Source organism: Bombina bombina, chromosome 8 (genome assembly GCF_027579735.1).
Source record: "Bombina bombina isolate aBomBom1 chromosome 8, aBomBom1.pri, whole genome shotgun sequence".
NCBI classification, from domain to species: Eukaryota; Metazoa; Chordata; class Amphibia; order Anura; family Bombinatoridae; genus Bombina; species Bombina bombina.
Window position 1 is genome coordinate 132,476,700 of NC_069506.1, and position 8,621 is coordinate 132,485,320.

The window sequence follows — 8,621 nt, forward strand, 5'->3', positions numbered from 1 at the left end:
GAAGCACTAGAATTGATATTCCTCTTCCAAATAAAGTGCTATGGTTTGTGAATGCCTTCTCTTTCCAAGTTGGACAATGTCTTAATTAAATAAGCATTAGTTTCAGCCCTGTCGGATGGAAACACTTGTCATGTACTTTAATGCCGCACATGTCTACAAAAGGCTTTACCCATTCACATTTCAAAATCATTTTACAATAAAATAATCACTGTACCTTGCACCAAACATACTGCCGATTTATCACATGTGCAAAATAGGGCGAATCCAGAATTTCCTGTTTTTTAAATATATTGCCTCTCAATAGAGACTAAAATACACTGGGCACATAGCCAAAGTAGCTCAGTTGGGAGAGCGTTAGACTAAAGATCTAAAGGTCCCTGGTTTGACCCTGGGTTTCGACAGTGGCTTGGTTTCAAGTAGATATAATACTCCTTTCAAAGTAGCTTCATTTTTTTCCCCTCAGAGCAAGACTTTAGAAAATAAAGTGTAATCGCCGAATACATTCCGCAAATGGCAATTTTCCATTACTGCTAGTAGTTTACTCCTTGCAATTTCTAAGAAATGAAAATAACTCCTCTCCTAGAGTTGTTTTTTCATGATAGGAACCAAAGCACTAGAATTGATATTCCTCTTCCAAATAAAGTGCTATGGTCTGTGGATGCCTTCTCTTTCCAAGTTGGACAATGTCTTAATTAAATAAGCATTTGTTTTTAGCCCTGCACATTAGCAGGAGAACTACATGGCAGCAAAATAGGGTGAATCCGGAATTTCCTGTTTTGTAAAAATATTGTCTCTCAATGGAGACTAAAACGAACGGGGCACGTAGCCGAAATAGCTCAGTTGGGAGAGCATTAGGCTAAAGGTCTCTTGTTTGATCCTGGGTTTCAGCACAAAAGGGGTGATTTTAGAGGGGAGGATAGCGTATTGCTAACAGCTGTGGATTTGAATGCAGTTAAAATATAGGAAAGGGAAATAGCAGCGTGCCTTTTATTTCCGGCCAACACAAAGTATTACCTTGGTTGCGAGTGTTGCCTTCCGGCTAAGTATTCCTTGGCACACTCTGTCAAAAGATATGGCCGAAATAGCTCAGTTGGGAGAGCGTTAGACTAAAAGTCCCTAGTTCGATCCTGGTTTTTGGCAGTGGCTTGCTATTTAATAGATTTAATACTCATTTCAAAGTAGCTTCATTTTTTTCCCCTCAGAGCAAGACTTTAGAAAATAAAGTGTAATCGCCGAATATATTCCGCAAATGGCAATTTTCCATTACTGCTAGTAGTTTACTCCTTTCAATTTCTAAGAAAGGAAAATAACTCCTCTCCTAGAGTTGTCTTTTCATGATAGGAACCGAAGCACTAGAATTGATATTCCTCTTCCAAATATAGTGCTATGGTCTGTGGATGCTTTCTCTTTCCAAGTTGGACAATGTCTTAATTAAATAAGCATTGGTTTCAGCCCTGTCGGATGGAAACACTTGTCATGTCTACAAAAGGCTTTACCCATTCACATTTCAAAATCATTTTACAATACAATAATCACTGTACTTTGCACGAAACATACTACCGATTTATCACATGTGCAAAATAGGGCAAATCCAGAATTTCCTGTTTTGTATTTTCATTTGGGAGAGCGTTAGACTAAAGAGCTAAAGGTCCCTGGTTCCATCCCAGGTTTCGGCAGTGGCTTGGTCATTGGATGTTTCCAAAGACCTTCTTTCCAAGTTGGACAATGTCTTAATTAAATAAGAATTTGTTTTTAGCCCTGTCTGATGGAAACACGTATCATGGACTTTACTGCTGCACATGTCTACAAAAGGCTTTACCCATTCACATTTCAAACTTATTTTACAATACAATAATCACTGTACCTTGCACGAAACATACTACCGATTTATAACATGTTTAAAAGATGGTAAATACAGAATTTCCTTTTTTGTAATAATATCCTTTCTTAATGGAGACTAAAACACGTAGGACACATAGCTGAAATATCTCAGTTGGGAGAGCGTTAGTTTGAAAATCTAAAGGTCTTTGGTTCGATCCCAGATTTTGGCACAAAAGGGGTAATTATAGATGGGATGGTAGCGTGTTGCTAACAGCTGGGGATTTGAATGCAGTTAAAATATAGGAAAGTGAAATCGCAGAGCACCTTTTATTTCTGGCCAACACAAAGTATTACCTTGGTTGCGTATCTGCCCTTCCAGCTAAGCATTCTTCCTTTTTCAAGAAATGATATAAGCACATGCGCCTTAAATGGTATGGCCGAAATAGCTCAGTTGGGAGAGCGTTAGACTAAAGGTCTTTGGTTCTTTGGCAAAGTGAGACATCCACAGTAAGATTTAGCAAACAAAATGCATTAGAAAATCAATCAAAAGTCACTTGTCATGAAAAAAACAATAACGACGACGCAACCGAATGTGAACCGAAATGCAACAGCCACTACAGAGCCAAAATAACTAAGTTGGTAGAGGGTTAGATTGAAGATCTAAAGGTCCCTGGTTCATTCCCCTTTTTTCAGCAGTGGCTTGATTTTTTGTAGATATAGGGCTCCATGTACTAAGCAGTCAGCGAGCTACCCGCAACAAATCTCGCGTCAAAATTCGCAAACTGATATGTACAAAGCCGTCAATTATGTTAAAACTCGCATCTTTAAAATTGCGAGCGTACTTATCCGCCAAACCTCGCTACCGCTCCATTTTTCACTGTAATTAGACACATTTGACCACCAACTCACCAAAAACGAATGTACTAAAAAATCTATTTGTCCGCTTGCTACAATTTCCGCTCCCACCTCGTTATTTTTGCCTCGCCACCTTTTAGGTGGCGGGCAAGGTACAAAACAATAGGAAAGTCAATCTAGACGCCAGTCTAGACATATATAAAAGGCAGTAATATCAGCATTGTACTTACAGCATAACTGGCGTCTAATTTGTCTCTCATTTCCATGTACATAAATTGCGCCCAATTTGTCGACTGTAATTAAAGAGTAATCTATATTTTAAATTTGTATTGTATAGTTGTCAATCTTTATAATTATTTTTATATTAATATTTATATATTATCAGATCCAGATGAAGCCATATCCAAATTGTAAATAAATATTACAAAAATAACGCTCTGTTATCACTCTTCAAAAATTTTTGAACAATAATAAAGTTGTTTAGATAAGTTGAACTTTTATAGGAGCAAAATTCTATTCCCGTGACTACTATGATGTTCATGACACCTTGCATGTCACGTGTTAATAATTGGCCAGACAATTCAACTGAAAGTTAAGTACATCAGCTTAGTCGCGGCGAGCGAGGTGTCAAATTTATCAACAATCCGCAACTGCTCGCGGCGGGCTAGACTTGTCTATTTATTGGGGGAATATTAGTACATAGCGACAGCGGACACCATTTCGCCCGCGGCGAGTAACGGCGAGTTTATCCGCGTCTACAATGACAGATGAATTGACGGCTTAGTACATGGAGCCCATAATATTCCTTTCAAAGTAGCTTCATACTTTTTCCGTCAGAGCAAGACTTTAGAAAATAAAGTGTAATCGCGTTATACGTTCTGCAAATGGCAATAGTCCCTTATTGCTAGTAGTATACTCCTTGCCATTTCTAAGAAAGGGAAATAACTCCTCTCCAAGAGTTGTCATTTCATGATAGGAAACTAAACACTAGAATTGATATTCCTCTTCCAAATAAAGTGCTATGTTCTGTGGATACCTTCTCTTTCCAAGTTGGACAATGTCTTAATTAAATAAGCATTGGTTTCAGCCCTGTCGGATGGAAACATGTATTGTGCTTTACTGCCGCACATATCTGCAAAAGGCTTTACCAATTTAGCGGTATCCAGAATTTTAAGCTACAATTCATCTGACATTAACATGGGTTCTTGGTCCCTCTTAAATTACAGATTAGAAGAGACTACAAGTCTCGGACTGGAAAAAGTGCTGCATGCATCTCATTTTTTAATTATATGTTAACTCCTTTCATGTTCTCAAACTTTAAAAATGACATTCCTTGATACTCCCTCACCTTTGTTTCCTTAATTTCAGTTTCCTGCTACAGTTATTACCTTCTATTACATAAACGGCCAGCTTGTTTGCAGCGACCGATTTTCACATTTCAGAATCATTTTACAATACAATAATCACTGTACCTTGCACGATACATACTACCGATCGGTATATTAGATATTTCTTTTTTGAAGAAATATAATTTCTCAATGAAGAAAAAAGCAAAGGTCCCTGGTTTCATATTGCATTTTGGCAGGCGTATTATATTTTGATGTGAAAAAGATTGCATTTATGCTAGAAGCATAATTTGTCAAAGTGAGTCATCATCTTTAAAACTTTAGCAAACAAAATGCTTACGGGGGGAACAGGGTGAAACATACACTATGTCTTCAAGTATTATAGAAAAGAAACAAAATATATGAATGTGAATGGAACAGCAACCGTCACAGCCACCACTAAGGTGCTGAAATAACTCAGTTTTAAGTGTGTTAACCCCTTAAGGACCACAGCACTTTTCCATTTTCTGACCGGGACCAAGGCTATTTTTACATTTCTGCGGTGTTTGTGTTTAGCTGTCTTTTTCCTCTTACTCATTTACTGTACCCACACATATTATATACAGTTTTCTCGCCATTAAATGGACTTTCTAAAGATACCATTATTTTCATCATATCTTATAATTTACTATTAAAAAAATTATAAAATATGATGAAAAAATGAAAAAAAAAACACTTTTTCTAACTTTGACCCCCACAATCTGTTGCACATCTACAACCACCAAGAAACAACCATGCTAAATAGTTTCAAAATTTTGTCCTGAGTTTAGAAATACCCAATGTTTACATGTTCTTTGCTTATTTTGCAAGTTATTGGGCAATAAATACAAGTAGCACTATCTCCAAACATTTTTTTTTACATTGGAACAGTGATATCTGTCAGGAATCCCTGAATAACCTTTCACATGTATGTATATTTTTTTAATAGACAACCTAAAGTATTGATCTAGGCCCATTTTGGTATATTTCATGCCACCATTTGACTGCCAAATGCTATGAAATAAAAAAAAATGTTCACTTTTTCACAAACTTTAGGTTTCACACTGAAATTAGTTATAAACAGCTTGTGCAATTATGGCACAAATGGTTGTAAATGTTTCTCTGGGATACTCTTTGTTCAGAAATAGCAGACATATATGGCTTTGGCGTTGCTTTTTGGTAATTAGAAGGCTGCTAAATGCAGCTGTGCACCACACTTGTATTATGCCCAGCAGTGAAGGGGTTAATTAGGTAGCTTGTAGGGTTAATTTTAGCTTTAGTGTAGAGATCAGCCTCCCACCTGACACATCCCACCCCCTGATCCCTCCCAAACAGCTCTCTTCCCTCCCCCACCCCACAATTGTCCCCACTATCTTAAGTACTGGCAGAAAGTCTGCCACTACTAAAATTAAAGGCTTTAAAAAAAAAAAAAAAAAAAAAAAAAGATATATTCTGCTGTGTAGGATCCCCCTTAGCCCCAACCAGCTCTCTAACCCTCCCCCCTCTACCTTATTGTCCGCCATTTTGGGTATTGGCAGCTGTCTGCCAGTACCCATTTTGCCATATAATTCGTTTTTTATATATATTTTAGCAAGAAAATTATTTTTTTCTGTAGTGTAGCTGCCCCCCCTCAATGACTTACCCCCACCTCCTCCCAGATCGCTTATATACAATTTCCCCCCTCCTCTCTCCCTCCTTCGTTCCATAGTGTAGGGTTCCCAGTGACTTCCCACCCACTCCTGCCTCCATGCGCATGCCTGCTTGCAGCCCCGTGCACGTGATCTCACCCCCCTCTGCTAGATACCTGCCAGCGATGGCCGCCCATCTGCCTCCCTGCTGCTGCTCCCACCCACCAACGATCGGCACCATTGTTGGCTGATGCAGAGAGGGCCACAGAGTGGCTCTTTCTGCATAGGATGCCTAAAAAATGTTATTGCAGGATGCCTCAATATCGAGGCATCACTACAATAACATGAAAGTGGTTGTAAGCGATCAGGATCGCTTCCACCGCTTGAATCCACTGACGACATACAGGGTACGCCGTTGGTTTTTAAGTACCATTTTTTTGTATGACGTACCCTGTACATCATTGGTCCTTAAGGGGTTAAATTGAAGATCATACAGGTCATTGACTTTTTCCTGTGCTTTGTGATAAAATTGAGAATTAGACAGAAGTGAAAGCTATCTGATTTGGTTTTTAAGGTAGGAAAGTATCACTGTGGATTGCCTTTCAATTTTTTTTTCAACATTAAATATTGCCTGTTTCGCATATGCATGATTACAGATAACCATTATTCATTTTTCTAGAGATGACATCTGTATGCTGGCTAACTGTAGCAACTGAAATAGCTCTGCTGGGCAAGCATTAGACTACAGTCGGAAAACGACTGCTTTCATTCTAGAAGCATATTTTATCAAAGTGAGACATCAGCATTAAGACTTTAGCAAACAAAATGCATATGGAGGAACTGCAATTCACAAACAAATATATATATATATATATATATATATATATATATATTTCAAAGTAGCTGATTATCTGTGGATACCTTCTATTTCACAGTCGGACAATATCCTGAGTAATGCCTTAACGACTGAGTTTTTTCCCCAGTTTTCTTCTGTAATTTAAGCAATAAAGATATTTTTGCATTTTATTTTTTCACCATAATTATCCATAATACATATAATATACCATGACTTTCTTGTGATGCTCTATAATTACAAATAAAATTAATAGAACTGTATTACTAAAAAGTGTGTGGGAGGGGGGGGGGGGTGAGAAAAAAATGAAATGGTCTCATTTGTTACAAAATGATTTTTTAATAATATTGACCCTGCAAATCTTTGTGGTTAACACATAAGAAAAGTACCATTCTGGAACCCAAGATAACTTCTGCACTAGTCATACAGCTGGGTCAAGCAACTGGAGCTGCTCATTGGTGACTGCACATATACTGTATGCCTCATGTCATGGCATTGGAGGTGGGAAGAGAGGTTGCTTAGAAGATGATTTAGAGGGAGTAGGAAATAAAGGAAAAGTCTAGTCAAAATTAAACTTTCATGATTCAGATAGAGCAGGCAATTTTAAGCAACTTTGTAATTTACTCCTATTATCAATTCATATTAGTTCTCTTGCTATCTTTAAATGAGTATAAGCTTAGGAGCCAGCCCCTTTTTGGTTCAGAAACTGGGTAGCGCTTGCTGATTGGTGACTACATTTAGACACCAATCAGAAAGTTCTACCCAGGTTCTGAACCAAAAATGGGCTGGCTCCTATGCTTACATTCTTGCTTTTTCAAATAAAGATATCCAGAGAACGAAGAAAAAGTAATAATAGGAGTAAATTACAAAGTTGCATAAAATCTGAATCATAAAAGTTTAATTTTGACAAGACTATTCCTTAATGACGCTTGTTTATGGGGAAATGGAGTTGAATTTTGTAAATTGTGAAATTTTGCTTATTGCGTGTTCTGTACACCTTGTATTTCTTTAGCTTTAAGTGTAAGATATCTTATGTATGCCTAATGTTGTGTAATCTATTAGTCTAACACAATTTTGGTTCTAAGATTGTCACTGTAGATTGTGGCTGTTAAACTTGAACCTGCATACAGATGTTAGTGTACTGTGCATTTGCATACTATTGTTAACATCATATGGCTTTCATTCATCTTAACTGTTTTTGATAGATGTTAATGTTAACATGTATTGTGTGTGTGTGTGTGGGATACTTTTATGTTTGTGTATTGTTTTGTGTGCATGGCTGATGTAATGTATTTATATGTCTAAAATGTTATATGTGGTATATATATTTAAAGGGACAATTTACTCCAACCAAAATTGTTATTGTTTAAAAAGCTAGATAATCTCTTTATTACCCATTCCCCAGTTTTGCACATCAAACACGGTTATATTAATATACTTTTTAGCTCTGTGATTACCTTGTATATAACGCCTTGCAGACGGTCCCCTATCTCAGTGCTATTTACAATTTGCATTTTATTTTAGTCAATTAGCGCTGGTTCCTCTACAACTAAAATGGAAGTGTGCACAGTATTATCTATATGGCATACTTGAACTACCAGTGTCTTGCTGTGAAAGGATACAAAAATGTTGAGTTAAGAGGAGGTATGTAGTGGCTTAGAAACAGGCAGACATTTTAAGAATAAAAATCTTATAAATTAGATGAATATAAAAATGTTGGTTGTGCAAAGCTGGGGAATAGGTAGTAAATATGTTATCTATCTTTTTTAAACAATAACAATTTTGGAGTAAACTGTCCCTTTAACTTTTTTTTTACTCACCATTTCTTCTGAGGGTGGATGGATAATCAGTATCTATACCATGTCTTATTCCTGTGTCTCTCTGGTATGTGATTTTCACAGCATCTCCTCCCATTCATTGAACTCAATTTTGAAAGGCAGACCCCCTCCATATTTTGGGGAGTGTTTATGGATCATGGCTATTTTTTTTCTTGCGTACACCTTCGCAATTATAGTACCTGTGTTTGACGCAGCTGATGGGTTCTTTTGTGCCTACTAATACTTTACACATGCTTTCCCTGTGTTTGGCCGTTATGGGTTA

General features: G+C 37.2%; 2 non-coding genes across 2 annotated transcripts; both read left to right on the plus strand.

The window, feature by feature from the left end:
* The first annotated feature begins 328 nt into the window (after positions 1 to 328).
* TRNAF-AAA (transfer RNA phenylalanine (anticodon AAA)) lies at positions 329 to 401 on the plus strand. The gene has a single exon. It is a non-coding gene; the product is annotated as a tRNA-Phe (tRNA).
* Positions 402 to 1,978: 1,577 nt separating this feature from the next.
* On the plus strand, positions 1,979 to 2,051 carry TRNAF-GAA (transfer RNA phenylalanine (anticodon GAA)). The gene has a single exon. It is a non-coding gene; the product is annotated as a tRNA-Phe (tRNA).
* The last annotated feature ends 6,570 nt before the right edge of the window (positions 2,052 to 8,621 follow it).